The 17,668-nt window shown below is 38.6% G+C and overlaps 1 protein-coding gene across 1 annotated transcript in view; it reads right to left on the bottom strand.

The window, feature by feature from the left end:
• The window catches only part of LOC117568896 (ecdysone-induced protein 74EF), an 80,816-nt gene that overhangs the window by 62,785 nt on the left and 363 nt on the right, over window positions 1-17,668 (bottom strand). The gene's annotated exons all lie outside the window — the stretch shown is intronic.

Below are 17,668 nucleotides of genomic sequence, written 5' to 3'. Positions count from 1 at the left end.
TTCTCTATTCCTCCTCTCGTCTCTCTGTGTCAGTCTTCGTAGGTGTAAATTTCACAATGTGTGTGCTATGTAGTAATGCGTATAGATGTGTGTACAGCAGCTGCAGGTGCTGCAGATAGACTCGATTTGCGATTTGCGGCCTGCTCTGGTGTTAAAGTTGCTGCCAACATCACTGACCACCACATAGACAGCGTCCAACATTGTGAATCTGTGACCTGGCCAACAGGCTATAAATTATGCCAGGACCTGTTCAACTCCCCTTCAACCAGCAGACCTCTGTGAAAACAGAGGTCAATTAACATTAATTGCAGGCAAAGTTCATAACAGAAAATGTGATGCGCCAATCACAAGAAAAAAGTATTAAATAAAAAGAAAAAGCGATTAGATTATGCACAAAAGGGGTTTTTGCTTCGAATGTATTTAGATAAACAGAAAAAGTAAAACACAAAGAATGACCACTTGCTTTTGAGGGTAGACTTCAGATTACCCTGTAAGCAGACAGCTAGCATAACGTAAAATATATTCTACAAAAATTGTAGTGAGAATTCCTAGCAAACGCAACGAACAGAGTGCTTAAATAATGAAAAATTAAGCATTTTTTTTTTGTAAATCAAAAAACTTCAGTGAGTCAAGCATAACCGTAAACTTTAATGATATGACTAGCCATCGGCTAGGCAGCCATATCTCTTAAATGACCAATTAAAATTTCTTTTTTCTTTGTTTTTTAAATGCTTTGCACTAAGCGACGACAGCACAAGTCAAAAACAGCAAACTGAAAATTAGTAAGTCATTAAAGTAAAAACGCCTGCCCGTTAAAAAGGCCAACAGCAGACTGAGCAAAAAAAAAAAAGTTGACAAGAGCGTCGACGTCGAAGCTTAACCAGGTGGCAGAGTGGCTGCCGCTGCGAGTACTGACAGACTGACGTTTAGGTAACTAATAGGCCTTATTTGCATGTTAATTGCTCTTGACTAAGTCAACAGCAGCAACGAGACGACGGCAACGATGAGCGTAAACGACAGCAGAAAAGTATTCTAATAACGGCAGCGCAACGCGAATAATGAGAAATGGAGCAAATGGTTGAAGTGGCAACAACAGACAGCGCAAAAAGACAAACGCGAAATGTTGCATGAATACGTCAAGTACTACTGGTGGGCAGGCAGAGAAAATAACGCGGCGCTTAAAAGTAGGCAACACTCATTAAACGAAGCCATTACATATTTGAGGCCGCCGTAAAGTATGCAACACTTTATTCTACTCGAGCAACACATGCCTTGCTCGGCATCGAGGCTGCCAGAATGTGTCGTGTCATTGCCATTAACAGTTAAATGTGCTCAATGCGCATGCAAATAAATTACGGTTATGTATGTATGTTGTAGGTATTGCGCTTCCCCGTTTTACCAAACGTAATTGTTTTGTTTGCATTTTCGGGAATGCTCCGAATATTTATGCATTTTTCAGGCGCAATCAGCCAAGCGTTAAACATTTGATGGGGCATGGTAGAACGGAAAATGTGCAGCATTTTTGCATTTGCAGCAAGTATTTGGGTGCATATTTAAAATACGTTATAACCGTCACCACACATATACAGAAATGCAAATGGAACTTTTCCAAATACTATAAATGAAAAGTTGTGCACAACATTATTCAAATTATTCAAGATATGCAAGTGGAGCTACAACAAATATATTCGTATAGAATATGCCATTATACCGCAAATAGAAACGAGTTTGTAATATGTATAAATCAAAGCTACTGACATTCTAATTAAATTTGATTTCGTATGCTTAACTTTTATTGTTGTTGTTGAGTTCTTTGATAACAAGCGCCCGATTGTCACATCACACAATCAATTTGTCGGCTGGCTCTCGGCTCACGGTTTTCTGGTTACAGCGACAACCACGAGGGTCGCACTCATGGCGGTTGCGGTGGAGTGCTGGTAACCACATTAATTGCTCATAAAACGTTTCCTCCCATTTTGTTGAATCGATCAAAGTTAATTGGTCTGCGACCGCCATTTGCATGTCATGCATATTTAATAAACAACAAAAAAGTCGACAAAAAAAAGCGGAGCGCAAAAAAAAAACTGCAACATAGCAAATTAACATACAGAAACGACAAACGACACGCAATCACACCAAAAAAATTGAATAATTTAAATGGGAACGGTTCAGACGATCAAAGCACACCCTGTACAGAGTAATAAAGAAAAAGAAACTGATAATTATAAATTGAAAAATAAGTATATGTCAGCATGTCAAAAAATTGATTTATTTAATATACCTTCGAATCATTTTTAACATACACAACTTAATTATACCCTTTTCGCTCGATTGACATGCACAGGGTACAATGTACTAATAAAAAAATTGGTACCCTGCGTGCTTTGTTGCAATTTGCGCATAGCTTTGAATATGTAACTGTGAAAAGAACTACAAAACTAAATTATGCCGCATAAAACTAAATGTTCCCCCTCCACAATCCGAAAAAAATATGTTGCTTATAATTTGGCAACAATTTGTGTGCACGGAAAAATCATTTGAGAAATGGCGATGAGCAGCAGGGAAATCAAAAGAACACAAGAACAAGCCTGTAACTACACCGAGGTTGTATTCAATTTTAGCACATCATAAATAAACCATTAATTCACAATAAGAAAACAACAGGAAAGTATTGAAAAGGATAAGGAGGAAAAATATCAACCCTTCTTGCAGGACGTTGGAAGACAACTGCCTTTGCAGTTTTAAGTCTTCGGTTGTTGCCACGTGTCGTGGCCGCTTTTATGTGCCGCATACATTTTTAAAAATCACATGCTATAAAAATTGCAATTTGTATAGTGTGTGTATGTGTGTTGTTGCGCGTGTGGCAAGGTGTAGTAAGGTGTAGCAAGGTGCGAAGCCTGCCAAGCCCATAAAATAAGTGCGAAGCTGCTAAATGTATTCCACACGCAGCTCCAATACAATCACAACAATATACGAGAACTTGAACGCTCAAAACTACTTGCTACTTGCGAGGGTTGCTCACCGAGTAATTAAGTTAATTAGCACAAGAGCTTGTGGGGCAACATCAAGAGTGGAAGAAGTTAGCATGCGAATATAATGCAACAAAAAAATAGGAATAGGATAAAGCTACTCCATGCAGTAAACAAATTAAATTAAATAGAAAACAGACAAAGCTAATTCATTTGTTTAATAAATTAAATTATATCAAAGCTATGTATGTTAAATATGAACTTAATAATAAAAAAGGTATCTATATCAAAGCAAGTTTTATAGATTACCTGTTTATTCAAATTTTATTCTTTTTACTTTACTTAAAACAATATCTTACTAACTGGCGTACTTCTAAATCGACATTTCATTTGTTGAAACTTATTATATTCGAGCTGCCCTCGTTGTCCACCGACAAACTTTCTTTAGTTCTTCACGAAACTTTGAAGGCCTCCATGCTTCAAAAGATTCTGTGAGACTGCGACATTTAATGGGCGCACTTGTGAATTTATGGGCATGACCGGCAGCTATCTTTAGCTTTTAAATGCTTAAACAGCGGATGAATAAAACCATTTGAAGAGTCGTTCCTTTTCGAAGCTCAAGCTCTCTAGTGCTGGACTTTATCATGAACATGGCTGGAGGCAATGTTTATAAACTAGTGGGAAAAGTGCTCATTGATTAATTAACTATTTAGAGAGCCATCTGTGTGGTTTATCAGCTGATTGTGCATTTGAGCCTGAAGACACCGCAGGCAGTGTCCATAAATTCACAAGTGCTTGGCTCAGGCTCAAGTTTCGCGAATGTCTCTTAAAGCATAGTGCTCGTAGACTGTATTTGCCGCTGTGACACCGTTGCTGCTGCTGCTGCCGCCGCATTGCCATAAATTTGCGAGCTTAATACAATGTCGCCTCAGCCGGGCCCATATAATGGCCTAAGTAAGCGGTTAGCGGTAGTCAACACTTGCGGACCGCCATCTTAGCCGCAAATGCGCGAGGCTTCAACTCCATTAAATCGCGAAGGATGCGCATAAGGAGGCAGCAAGCAGGAGCAGCAGCAGAAGTAGCAAACAAAGTAGAAGAAAATTTAATGCCATTGGATTTAAATGCGCAACAGTCGTAGTCGTAGTCAAGTCCAAATGGGAAACGAATGAAAAAGACAAATTGCGCAGATGCGTGACTAAAAAGATATCCTAGGAAATAAAAACTAGATCTGAATACTTTAATATTTTTGAAGTTAATATTTTGTTATTATATCTAAATAATATCAAAGAGAGCTTCTATACATACATTGGCTTTATTGCAATTGTAAAATACAAAAAAATATGAATGCTAAAATAAATTACAACATTTCTTATAACAATAAATCATACATTTATTTATTACTACGATTTATTCATTTTAAATAGATACTCCATTTGTTTTTAGGTAATTTAGACTTCCACACAAATAGTACTTAAATTTAACTGTATTATTTATTGTGTCCAAAAAAACAGTGTAGAAAATGATTACGCTCACATTACGCCGCTAACGCCTGCTCATTAAATTCACTTGCCCTGTGCAGAGTACCACAAAAAATTTATATAATACGTAGTACGTAGTATATCCTACCGCATGCATATCGAATCGAGCGTAATTTAACTTTACAACTGTTTAATTTACTGCAATTTTATGGGTCCACAGTCCAGGGTCCAGGCGTGGCGCAAATGCTGCACGTTGATTGAAATAAATCGAAACTTAATGCTGCTGGCATTGAAAAAGTTATTTCACAGCCCTGGCGAATGTACAAGTATATTGAATTACGTATACGCCGCATGGCCCACACGAACCATTTGCTTTGGTTCGACGCGCATTGGTTTTCAATTAAATAATAAAATATTATTATATATATTTTTAGCCAATTTATGCATAAAAGTATTAATCAAAATTCATGTGATTAGCGCATAAGCTGATCGAATTATGATTTTCCCCCGTAATGAGAGCACAAAAGTTTCAATCAACAAAACCGAGAGAGAAATCTGCTCATAATAATCAACATCGTCATCATCATTATGAGCGGTAACAAAAGGTCAATTGAATCACTTTTAATAGATGGATAACTAGTTTCAGGTTCTCTCTATGTGAATTGTGAACACACACAGAGAGTTTCACATAAATTAGCGAGGTTATAACTGCAACGCGGTAATCGCTTTTTGGTAATGTGGTTTGATATTTGTTATTGTTCTTCTTCTATGTTTTCCCCTCTTTCAATTGTAACTGTAATATATGCGCTGGTGTGGCAGACTTTTTGTGGCTCGTGTGGCACAATAGAATAGTCGTCGTCGTCGTTGTCTGCCCGGTTGTTGTACAAGGTGCGTTCCAAAGTAAACAGGACTTTTAACAAAAAGACAGAACAAATAGCTTTTTCGGCAAAATCAATTTATATTATTCAAAATAGTCTCCTTCTGCTTTAATACAGCTTTTTGCACGATCCAAAAGCAAGTCGAACGAGTGTTTTAGCTCGTTGCCCGGTATGGCCTCCAGTATGCCGGTGCAAGCCTTTTGAATGGCCTCGACGTCTGCATAACGCTTTCCTTTCATCGGCAAATGCATTTTTCCGAAAAGGTAGAAGTCGCACGGTGCAATAACAGTTGAATACGGGGAGTGGTTCATGGTTAAAATGTGATTTTTGGTCAAATAGTCGGTCCTTCGAATGTTTAATTCTGAGCAATTTTTGGACGTCAGTCAATTTGTGCGGAACAAACCGTGCACACACCCAAATGTTCGGTCAAAATGCGATAAATCGATGTTTTGGAGATGTTCAATTCTATTTCCATTAATTTCAATAATGATTTCGTCTGATTTTTTATGAATTCACGCACAGTTTCGAAGGAATTTTCGGTGATCACGGATTTTGGTTGGCCCACATGTTCATCGTCATTTATGTCCTTACGATCACTTTGAAAACGTTGAAACCACTCGTGCACTCTGCTACGGGATAGGCAACCATCGCCATAAACTTGTTTCATCAATTGAAACGTTTCGGTAAAAGTTTTAAAACAAAATTTAGTGTTGGGTTTTTTGTTCGAAGCTCATTCTCGCACCGATGACAAAAACATACTGACACTTAAAAGGGAATAACTTCACTTCCAATAGATGAAATGTCATGAAATTTTTACTGGAAGTCGATAAAGGATAGCAGATTCTAACGCACCAGTTGACATAAATATGGCGCCACCAGAGGGCGCTAGATTCAAAAAGTCCTGCTTACTTTGGAACGCACCATGTATGTGCATGCGGTTGACTGCATTTGTTTATACTATTTTGTGGATTGCGGCCATTTATGGTTCAGCTTTGAGCCGACTCAGCGGAAGCCATAATGTCCATTTAATGTCCCCGCAATAATCGTAATGCAACAAAATACATGATCCCCACCGTTCACGTTCACATTTGCATTCCTATCATTCGCACCCATTCATTATCATTCACATTTCATTGAAGCACTTTACCAAAAATATGCCCACTGAAGCTGCTTTTATTTTCACAAGCTTAGTTCAACAAATATTTGTTGCATTATTTGCATTCCCTTAAAAACTTAATGGCATTATATTACAGTTATATTTGTTGTAGGATTGTGTATAAAATTATTTTAATTAGCTTTATAACGAATAGTTTTCAAAATGTTAAAAAAGGGTTTAGAAATAAACTAAAATAAAATAAAAAAAATAATAAGAGTTACTGATCGCGATTATTCATAGCTGTCTCCTTGTTAATGTGAATAGTGATGATTTATGATATGTAAATTTTGTTATTTTGTTCTTGTTATTCTACTGAAACATTTAGATTAATCTCAACTATTAGTTGCAGTTCTGATGTTCACGTACATTTTGTTTCTGTTATTTTAATATGTTATCTCGAGCTACATATATTAGTTGCAATATTTCCTTTCCATTGAAGTTTAATAGCGTCATTGTAAGGATAGATTTGTTGTAGTAATTTATATAATATTATTTTAATGATAATAAATGTTTCAACATTCTAAAAAAAATTTGTTGCAATAATTCATAAAACAATAATTAATGTTAAAGATAATATATTGCAATATTCACATTGAACTCAATTATTTATTGCACTTTTCTTGTTAGTGCACATTGTAAGAAACTTGTAAAAATCAAAAGGCTGCTCGATTAACGGGCATTTTTGTTGCTGTTATTTTAATTAAAAATTTGCTTGCTGCTGCTGTAGTTGCCGTTGCTGCTGTTGCAAGTAAAGGACAAACTGAGCAGCAGACTGACAGGCTGTGCAGTTTGCGCCGAGATTAAAATCAATGTCCTGCCTCATCACACCGCTCTCTCTCGCTCTCTCGCTCTGCGACCAGTTTGTCAGGGCCAGGCGGAAGGCCGGCTGCCAAGCTGAAGGCTGAGGGCTGAACGCTGATGTGGCACAGTGGGCCAGAGGGACAGTGGGTACAATGGGGTGGTACAATAAATTTCATATTGCCATAGGACATAAAAGGGCGTGTATAATATGCAAACACAATCAACGCGTCAGGACAGTTGTGTTAGCTGCACACGCACTGCGGGTCAGAGAAGGGGTTACAAAAAGGGACTCGAAATGAAAGAAAGTCGCCGGCAAACACACACACACACAGGCACAGAAGAGTGACAGGGAGAAAGAATGTGAGAGAGTAAGAGAGGTAGCATGACAATTCAAATGGAGCTGAGTACGAGGCAAACACACAGATAGAAAACGAGAAAGAGAGAGCGCAACATAACACACTTACAACTAACTGTAAAGCTAAACTTTGAAGTGCCCAAGCAGGCACATATTGTGCTTATATATGTATGCATGAATATTAGTAGTGTGTGCGTGTGTGTGTAAGAGTGTGTGCGCATAAAGCAAAGCAATATAAAAGGAAATAAACCGGCGACAGCGCTGCCAGGCAGCCAGCCTGAATATGAGCAGATACTAAACGAAAGCATAAAAAAAACGAGAAACAAGAAAAATATATAAAAAAAAAATATAAATGCAGAGAAAGAACGACAGAGAGAGAGAGAACCAGAGAGAGTTGGGGAAAGAGGAGACAGAGAGAAAAAGTTTTTTATGTAGAGACGTGCAGAAATTTTTAATTTGCGGTTTGCTGCTGTTGCTGCCGAAGGAAAGGGGGAAGAACTCAGCCTTTATGCGTGCCCAGAACTCCGAGCAGAGCCCAAAAGTAAAGCCAGTACCAAGAACTTGACTCAGCTCAAGCGGTGGGCGTGGCGAGCGAGAAGGAAGAGGGAATAGTATGCCGCTTATTATGATTTACATATTTTCTATGCCAAGCTTTGCCCAGCGGCTGCCTTCGAGTGCTTGAACACACACACACACACACAGCCAGATGGGGCAAATGCAAAGCGTAGATTGTAATTAAAGTTCACGAGGTCAAAGCAAGGAGCAAGCTGCTGCTGTTAGCATCGATAGACCAGTTGCTGTCCCTGCCCCAGCTACAGCTTCATCTCGCATTGCATTGTTGCATCCTCTTGGCCTGGCATATTCATAGCATACATTCAGGCGCGCCATGGCACAATATCCTTCGCTCTGCTCCTTCTTAGTGCAAAACGAGTTAAGTGCACTCTAAAATATGTGGCCTCGCGTTGAGTCCTTGCTGTTTGGAGTTGCAGTCCGTCGTCCGTTTATCTGTCCCGTCTTTCCGCTCATCCGCCACGCAAGAAAAACGCAACTTAACTCAACGCAACTATGCGGGGTGTCTGCTTCGCTCTCTAGCTGTCTGCCTCTGTGTGTGCGTGTGTGTGTGAGCGTGGCATGTGCAACTTCCGCAACGTCTGTCATTTGCATATTTAAATTGCAGCCAAGCAGATTGTCATCAGCGCGTTTTAAATGTTGATAAATGCGTGCCATAATTTTATGTCTCACCAACAGTGCAGCTCTGTGCTCCGTCCTCTTCCTCTTCTCCATGCACATTTTAAACACTCAACACGGCGTATGAGTAACTTGCGCAAACAGCTGTCATTGCCAGCACCGCTATCGAACCCACATGATGCTTCGTTGATTAACAAACTCGAAACTTATGCCATTTACTTGTAAGCAGCTTCGGGAAGTAAGCTCTCTAAATGCCAATAAATTGCCTTTAGTGACAACAAGCTGACATTGCGTTTGATTAAAGCCAAATATTTGCACTACACCAACAATCAGAATCAATAAGAAAGTATTTAAAATTGAAAGCTCTGCGACTCTTAAATACTCTTAAGTAACTAACTGACAAACTGAAAATCAAACAAAATTAAAGATGATTGAGGAAGCAACACTTCTATACAACAAACTAAATAATATATTATATAAACGCAATTGGGACACTTATAGCGGCCTAATTTGCTCAAGAACTTTGCTTCACCAACAAGTAAATAATTTTTAGAAAATATTCATAAAACTTCGGGCGCAACCTAATTAAAGAATATTACTTAGAAGAGATTCTTAGCATTTAAAATTCTAAATGTTATTATCACAAAATCAGAGATAATTGAGGAAGCGACACTTATCACACATAACGCAATTTGGGCACTTAAAGAACTTTGCTTACTAACAGGCAAATCATTTTACATAACATTTGGGTGCAACCTAATTAATGAATATCGAGTTGAAAATATTATATAATATATTACTTAGAAGTATTTGAAATTAAAAATATTATTATTCCCAAATTAGAGATAATTATGGAACATTTGAGACCAACAAATTAAATAATATAAATATAAACAAATTAAATAATACTCTTGCGAAACCTTAATTTGCTCAACAACTTTGTTTCATTTATTAAATTTTAAGTTCAACTCAATTAAAGAAAATTAAATTATTGCTTTTATGAATCTAAAAATCAATCAAAAAATTTTAAATTCGAAATATTATTTATAATAGCTTCTTCTATGTATATCACAAACTCCTTTTTAAAGAATTTTCTATGACAAGCACCGCCATCAAAGTTCATTTACAGTCTCTAAATGCCAAGCTCAGCTCGTTGTGCAAACTGATAAGATTTTCTCGGTGAGGGTATAAATATGTCGTTAGCAATTGCAGATTGCTGACTGCAAAACAATCGACTGTCAAACGGCTCGCGAATGCTTGGCTGCTGCCACAACGTTGTTCCCTATAGCGAAATGTGCTTTGAAAAATTATGCAGACATTGTCTTAGGTCCTTGGCGCTAGGTCCTTAGTCCTCAGTCCTTGGGCGCTTATTTAACAGTTGTGACAAAAAAGTTTGTCACGTCACAAAAAGCATTTCAAGCAGCAAAAATTCAACACTTTGTTAAAATGTCAAATGAAACATGTCATTTATCATGCCGGCGCTGGCACTTACAGTTGCCTCCTTCCCACACACGCCCCATGCCGCACATAGAGCGCTACAGAGACACCTACCGCATTGCGTTGCGAGTGCATATATCCTGTGTCGCTCTTATCTGTTTTAACAAGCGTTACACTTTCAGCAAATACGTTTATGCCTCGCCGAGGAGGACAACGACGACGACGACGACGACAACGATGAGGACGACGTCGACGACGACAAACAACCGCACGCTGTTCCGGCTCTTCCGCTTGGTATTTCTTTTGCTACCGCTACTAGACAGCTTCAGTTACAGCTACAGCAGCAGCTAGGATACATGTAGTAGGAGAGAGGTAGGTAGCCGTTGCCATTGCCGTTGACATTGCTTAAGTGCGGGGCCAACCTTTTCGCACTCGAACGCAGCGTCGAAACATTTTCAGTGGTAATTTTTTTGAGTGCGCAACAGAAGCAACAACAGCAACAGCAGCGGCAACGGCAGCGAAATGCCAGCGCAAAGGCACAAAGGCACGCCCACACACAAGCACACATACATCAGAGTGCCCGCTAAAACTATACACACACACACACACACTCAGCGTTTTGTACCGCAGTCAACATTCAACATTGAAGCAGCTGCTCGTCGTCGTGTGCTACCCGCGACAAGGCATTTAAAATTGAAACAAATTGTGAATGATGCTGTGGGTGAGCCACCACGACCAGAACCAGAAGCAGACCCAGAGCCATAGCCACAGCCACAACTCCAGCTGGAGCTGAAGCTAGGACCCTTGTCTACTTTCTCTCGCCTTGGTTTGCCTCAAAGTATACCCCATTCAGCTGGTGTGTCCTTGTACTCCTCGTGTGCTGGTGCTCTGTTTGTTTCTCTAACTCTCTTGACGGTTTGCTTTATTGCTGTTTGCTTTTTGTACATCCGACACACACCCGACACTCACGCTCTTAACACTCTATGAATATGTACGAGTACATTCATACTATTCATTCATTGCAGCATCGTTCCGCCGTTTGCTGTTAACTTGAAGAACTTTGTTACACAAGCGCAACTCGGACTTGCGTAATTGCGAATTTAGATTACAAAATGTAACACGAGGAATTTGAAAACCTCAAGAACTTACTCTATATTCGTGAATATTCATAAGCCACTCAACTCACTCACTCACTTACTCATTCGTTTGCCAGCTCGTTCGCTGCTTTCTGATAACAAGCAAACAAGACAAAGCATGTTTCACGTGCAATACACTTTTGCATTGTTGATGTGTGTGTGTAGAGAGGATTCCCTGTCCGTATCTGTTACGTGAATATTGCGAGTGTGTTGACACTTGTTCATTTGATGCTTTCCATCGCAGTCTATTTATTTTCTCTTTTTCTTCCAACATCAAAGTTACCAAGACAGCGGAATGAATGGCTTATGAATCAACCAAGTTGCCTAGCCCAAAAGTTCCATTTTGTGTTTCATAAGCAAAAAGGAATAGAAATAATATCGGGAATTTACAGAAATAGCTTTAATGTGCTTGCAAAGCAAAATTATAAAATGCTTGTTACATGATCTTGAATTTCCTAATTTTTTTAAATATAAATAAAGGTTGCAATACAAATTTTATTTAGCTTGCTTTCCTTCGCTTACATATGTATAATCATTAAATGTATAAGCTAAAAAGTGTCCCTTATTTTCCAACTACTGCAAATAAACAATTAGCCTAATATACTCTTCAACAATTTTAAAACTTTTGACATGAGCATTTTTACAAACAATGAATTTCATATAATGAAGCCATATTTTGTGGGAAATATGCATTTTTCAAGCACTTTTAATCGCTGGCATTGCATAAATGCCACAAATGACACTGCATACCTATCTGACTAAGCCACCAACTCATCCAATCACAACAACAGAAAGAGCAAAAAAATTGAGAAAAACAAAAATAAAATCGTCTAGGCTATCGCACATTTAATGCACTTCAAATTGACAAGTAAAACCGCAAACATTTGCTGACCCAAAAAATTCATAGCCAATGTGAAAAACGCTTGGCCAATAAAGTAAAAATTGCCAAAAACAAAAGAACCGCCGACGACAACAACAAAAATGAAATGAAAGTGCGGTACAGTTTAACTGGGCTGCAAATACGCTTACAAAAAAAAAATGAAAAGAAAACAGAAAAAATATAAATAAAGTCGCGCGCACACGCACATTCACATACACATATTTTGTAAAATGGGCAACAAAAAAGTGCAAACATTTAAGTGGCATGAGGCACACACATACTGAGGCAGAGCGACTGATGCTGTGGCAAAGACTGTAGCTGAAACGTTGCCAACTCACTAAAAATGTTGAATGCTGCAAATAAAGCGCGAAGAGACACGCAGCGTGCGCTGCATTGAAACAAAGCCAAGCCATAAAAATAAATATAAATTTAACAATTCAGCTTCCCTTTTTTGTTGTTGTCATTTTTGGGCTCGAGGTGGCTCGGCGGATGAGAAGGAGGCACACAACACGCATACGCAATGTAAACGCTGGCGGCAGCTGCCACGCCCCAACTGTCGCAGCCGTAACGCCACATGGCAGTCGGTCAGCCAAAAGTACGTAAGCCTGCCTATATATACTTGATAAGTAAACGACTAACATATACCCTATTTCTAAAGTTGATAAAAGGTTATTGAACGGAAAAGAGTGACAAATTTAATTTACAATAGAAAAATAATCAGTTATGTTAAGGAAAAAGATAAAACCGTTTAACAAAAGTCTTACAGGCTACCCTATAGTCAGTTCCTGAAGACACAAGTCCGGCTTAACATCGAGAGCTCGGCGCGAAGTCACGCCTCAGTTCACAGAAGGGTCGTCAAATAGTTCAGAACTTTCTTATATCCTAGGGCTAAATTTACTATTTTTCAAAGTGCGAGTAGATTCATAAAATAGTACAAAATATAGTATAAAATAAATTAATCAAATAAATAAAATAGAAAATATAGGAACCATATTTAAACAATGAATAATGACAAAAAAAGAAAAACAATAGTATATAATAATAGTATAATATAATAATAGTAATAATAGTATATTATGTATATAATAAATTCTTCATAAAATTGATAACGTTTACTTATATAACGTGGAGGCCTCAAGACAATACTCATTTTTGAATTTATCCAAGAAGTAGAACTAAAAGAAGCTACAATTAAGCTAAAAGGTCGTGATAATTATTTTCCCCTAATAATAATCATAAATATCTAGTGTCCGTAGAATATTAATTAGCTTAGAATCTTAGCAGCTGTCATTGCGATGATATACAAAATATTTATTTATAAGGTACTCCACTGAACGTATCCGAATAAATTCAATATTACAGGGTATTGTAAAAACCATTGCTCACCTGAAGCACCGGGCGGCTGCGGGCAATGGTGTGAAGCGTAGCCACATGCGTTTTTATGAATTATTTCATAATAAATTTTCAAAAGGACTTTTTCGTTTATGGCAGGGACAACACGTTGTGGCCAGGCCAGTTGACACCGAGACCAACACCTGCACTTCCAACACCACCATCACCAACAACTACGGCGCGATGGACGACGATGGACAATACCAAAAATTTAACAACGCATTGACTTTGTTGGTTCCACAAGAAAAACAGCAAAAGCTAAAAATAAAATCAAACCAAAAAAAGAGGAAAACTGACAGCGGGTACTTTTGGCGCGACCAAAATGTGATAGAGTGGCGTTCGAGTACGCCACACAAAACAAATATTTAAATTTAATTAACTATATTTACAAAATGCGAAGCGACGGCTATTAAATTGCCACACGCATATGCAAAGTGTTGATTCTAAAACTTTGCGTCAATCAAAGCGAATCGAAGTTATGTTGCAAAGGACAAAAAACAAGCATCTCAAGGGGAAATGGATTTTTATGCTGGCACACGCAGAGTTACAAAAGGTGGCGATAAAGCACGGCTATTGCATACCCTGTTGAGTTCGATAATATTTATTGAGTTGTTAAACATGTAACGACAGGTTTATAGTGACAGCTTTATCGATAATAATTTTGTATATGCTCTTATTAATCTTCATGACTTCTTTAAGCACTGCAGATTACGTATACGTATTTTAAGTTTATCAAGTTAATAAAATAAAATTTACTATCAAGACCATTGTTAATTCGGAAATGACTTTTTAGATATCAAAATTCCTTTAAAATATTATTATGTTTTTCATTGATATTTTCCGATAAAGAATACGAATTTTAAGTTTTCACAATTAGCAAAATAGAGTTTGATTTTAAGGACATACCTTAAATATGGTAATCAGAAATAACTTTGCAGATTAAAGTTAAAGTTTAGTTTTGTTCATGTACTGTACTCGCAATGCTCTGCAGTAAAAGTGTCGTATATTGAGTAATAGATTTAATAGTTGATGGGTACTGATATGATGGAACTTGCTCTGTTCATTTACAGACTAAGCAAGCTTAAGTTTCACACTTCAGAGTGCACATAATGAACAAGATGTAGTTTTCTTTTTACGACTTCTTATCTCTCCATTTATGTTTCGTCACTAATTTAGTGGCACAAAAGAGTATCTAAAGTGGCTGAAATTTGGTTTAGAGTAGCGTCAGCTCTACTTCTATTAGCCTGCCAGCCTGCCGTATGCATAAAGGATACACAGAATTAGCATTAAAATCAAATGCAGGATATGGGCTGAGCAAAAATGTGTGTGTATGTGAGTGTGTGTGCGTTAAACAAATAGGCAGCCAGGCGGGAGGCTAACTTATCCCTTTGCCATAAATGTGCGTTTTTGGACATTTGGAAATTGTAATACATCCGTTCGAACGCACACACATACGCAGACAGTTGTGTAGACTCGGCATTTGTTTAACTCAAAACTGTAGCGGAAACGGAAATAAATGCTGTCAGCATTTTATTTGTTTGGAAGTGCGTGATTTTTATGCCTACGCCCAGGCAAACAAAGCACACCAAAAGGACTACAAAATACAACATATAATAAAAAAAATCGAGCGAAAAAAAAAACCCAAAAGAAATAATAAACGACTGAAAGACGTAACGGAAAACGGAAAGCGACTTAGTCAAAGCCAAATGCTGCTGGTAATAGAGATGGTGCATGGAAAGGGATGAAGAGGGGGAAGGGGAAACAGCTGGGACCATTGTACACAGCCCGAGGCGTCACTTTTAGCCGCCATTTGCGGAAATGGTTCTCATAGTTTGCAGTTTTTGTTGCCGAGCCAAAGGCTTGACATAGTTTTATATGATTTCATTTTCATTTTAGAAACTTCAATTTACCCATCTGCCATTTGCAGGCACTGTAATCAGCAATGCAAATGTGAGGCCCTCCTCCCTTTTGTCCCCTCCAGTTACCACTTTTTCGCTATATTTTTCACACATTCTACCCTGCTCTCGCTTGCTGCTGTTAAACTGCAATTGATTCTGAAATTAAAGCCAGTTAGTAATGCCATAAAAAACAATTTAGTTGCCAGCGCAAAGTGTGTGAAATGCAAACAAAACGTGCAAGTATGCGACAGTCGAGCATGCTCTCAGCTAAGAGATACCCAGCATTAAGTGTGGCCAAAGCACACAACTTCAGTTAAGATTGCAAATTTAATCAAGTGGATTTTAACATAGTTGTTGCTGCCGCTACGCGCTAGATGGCGCCAGCTTGTTCTCAACTAATTCGCAGTGTTAAATAAAATCACGAAAAATTTCTGTGCTTACTAAGACAAAAAAGTATTCAAAGTAAAGCTAAGGCTAAGTTTTGAATTTGAACTTTAAAAATTGTGAGTTTTATGTTCAAGTAAACTTGGTCAAATGAAATATGCTTGCCACGTCGCAAGTAGCTAGCTGCTGAATACAAAAGTTTACAGGGTATTTATAAATGTTTATATGCATTTGGAAGCGGAAAGGGGTACAGAAAATGAAATAGAGAGGGAAAGAAGAGAGCGAATAGGGAGCTAAAAACCTGTGTGCCACTTTGTTGCCATAATACTTTTCTATTGTTTATCAGGTCGAAGTGGCCAGCCAGCCACAGAGGCGACGATGACGTTGCATTGCACGAGCGCATAAATAACTGTAACTGCGAGTGTGCCAGTCTGTGTGTTACTGTATGTGTGTGTGTGTGTGTGTGTGTGAGGATAATGGTCTAGCACTGCCTTACGGCCACTCAATAGACAGACACACACAAACACTCACACACACACACACACTCACACACGCTCGCCTGGCGCACAATGAGCAAACAAAATTATTGCTTCCGGTTTTTGTTTTCATAAATTACGCCGCATAAATTCCGCATTCAATCGTGTGTGTAAAAGGCAACAAGAGGCAGCAACAGTAAGTACGTGGTGTAGACCTCAGGACTACGACCATGTGTATGTGTTTGTGAGTGTGGGGAGTGCCGGACTCATGTGCTTCCTGCGTCCTTGCTTTACGATGTTTTTATTTACTTGGGGCTGGGCGCGTGTTTGCGCTTATGTTTAACCCGGCATCTACAATTCAATTGATTTTTAGCTGTTATTTGTAAAGTACGCAACGGCCTAGCACTTGGCCAATTATTTAGCCAACTCACTAAAGCAGAAAAATGCTGCCATTGTGTGTGTGTGTGTGTTGCTAAATGTGCGTCAGGTGGCAAAGTTTAATAATGAAACACATAAATTGACAAAGGTTAGCACCAAGCCTAGCCAAGGAGACAACACACAGCCAACAAACACTCTCTCATTGCTGCTGTTCTTGCCACATAAAAACTTCTCCCTTTGTGGCTGAACTGACCCCACAACGGTCTTTGATTTGGACAGCCAACCAGCCAGGCTAACTAAGCTGGCGGCAAGTAAAGTGCCATCGAAGCTCTAAATAACTACAGGTGCTGGTCACACTCTTTCTCTCCCTTTTTCACTAACATTCTGTCTACTCTCTCGCTCTATTGGGATGGCTGAACGCTTTAGCTTTTCAATTTTATGTTGTGCACACAGTCCCGAGTAAATTAGCAGCTAGTTTATTATAAATGTTTGTGTTAAATTTTGAGCCCAGTGCCGCAGGCTTTTGCGGCATATTGTAAAAACTTTCCTATATTTAGTATAAATATATTTTTTTTTACAACAAATCCAATTAAAATACTTTGGCAATGGCTGCCACAAAGTTAAGCCTAACATTTTGTCCCAGCAATACTACGATTACTCCTTGTGTTGCAAGGGGACCAATGAGGGGGCAACTAACCATAGTTGACCTCATTTCTGCAGCGTGTTGACTGTTGGCCATATTGTGGCGCTTAGTGCCATATGGTGACTGCTCACTGGAGCATGCTTCCGTCCCCGTTGCCACACCCGTTTCGATTTGTTTCCCATGCCGTCCATTTCTTGAGGGACGTTGACAAATTTGCCA

The sequence above is a fragment of the Drosophila albomicans genome, chromosome 3 (genome assembly GCF_009650485.2).
Source record: "Drosophila albomicans strain 15112-1751.03 chromosome 3, ASM965048v2, whole genome shotgun sequence".
In the NCBI taxonomy this organism is placed as follows: domain Eukaryota; kingdom Metazoa; phylum Arthropoda; class Insecta; order Diptera; family Drosophilidae; genus Drosophila; species Drosophila albomicans.
This window is presented reverse-complemented; position numbering and strand designations above follow the sequence as displayed.